The sequence below is a fragment of the Ovis canadensis genome, chromosome 2, assembly GCF_042477335.2.
Source record: "Ovis canadensis isolate MfBH-ARS-UI-01 breed Bighorn chromosome 2, ARS-UI_OviCan_v2, whole genome shotgun sequence".
Taxonomy (NCBI): Eukaryota; Metazoa; Chordata; class Mammalia; order Artiodactyla; family Bovidae; genus Ovis; species Ovis canadensis.
In genome coordinates this window covers 42,040,957-42,041,671 of record NC_091246.1, presented here as the reverse complement: position 1 = coordinate 42,041,671, position 715 = coordinate 42,040,957, and the positions used below count along the sequence as shown (strand labels likewise).

The following is a 715-nucleotide window of genomic DNA, read 5'->3' as shown; positions in this document are numbered from 1 at the left end:
GGCCACGCGAGGTGTGGTCTGCCCTGCCCTCAGGCTGCTGGGGGCAGTCTGCCCTGGCCCAGCTGGGATGAGTCTGTCAGGGTGAGGATTTCCTGGAATCTGAGACTTTTGGTGCTAAAACCAGTCTATGACTGGTTGGTCAAATCCGGACAATTTTGGGATCCAGGACTAGGAAGCCCATTTATTCTATATGTAAGTCACATACTCTTTTATCATATTTATCAGTAATCAGGGTGATAATTTAGTGTTTCATCAAAGACACTTTATAATTAAAATTTTTTTGTCTTTAGTTTTTAAAGGAATATTTATTTATTTTTATTTTTTGGTTGAGTTGGATCTTAGTTGCAGCACACGGGATGTTCATTGAGGCTTGTGGGCTTCTTTCTAGTTGTGGTACACAGGCTTAGTTGCCCCGATATATCTGGGATCTTAGTTCCCTGACCAGGGATCAAACCTGGGTCCCCTGCATTAACAATGCAGATTCTTAACCACTGGACCACCAGGGAAGTCTCCAAAGACAGGTTTTGACTCATTTCTCAACTGGACCAGAGCTCAGGTGGGTGAGGGAGATGCTGTTCACGGGACCTGTTCAACCTGAGCCCTGGTTCCATAGTCGCCACTTACTCTTACCATGGACTGATTTGGCAGCCTTCTCAAATAATGAACCCAGATCTGAAGTTGCGCTTCTCCAAGATAAACATCCCCATGGGACTCA

The 715-nt window shown here is 45.2% G+C and overlaps 1 non-coding gene across 1 annotated transcript; it reads right to left on the bottom strand.

Annotated features, from left to right (window-relative positions):
• Window positions 1–433: 433 nt before the first annotated feature.
• TRNAN-GUU (transfer RNA asparagine (anticodon GUU)) lies at window positions 434–506 on the bottom strand. The gene has a single exon. It is a non-coding gene; the product is annotated as a tRNA-Asn (tRNA).
• Window positions 507–715: the final 209 nt, after the last annotated feature.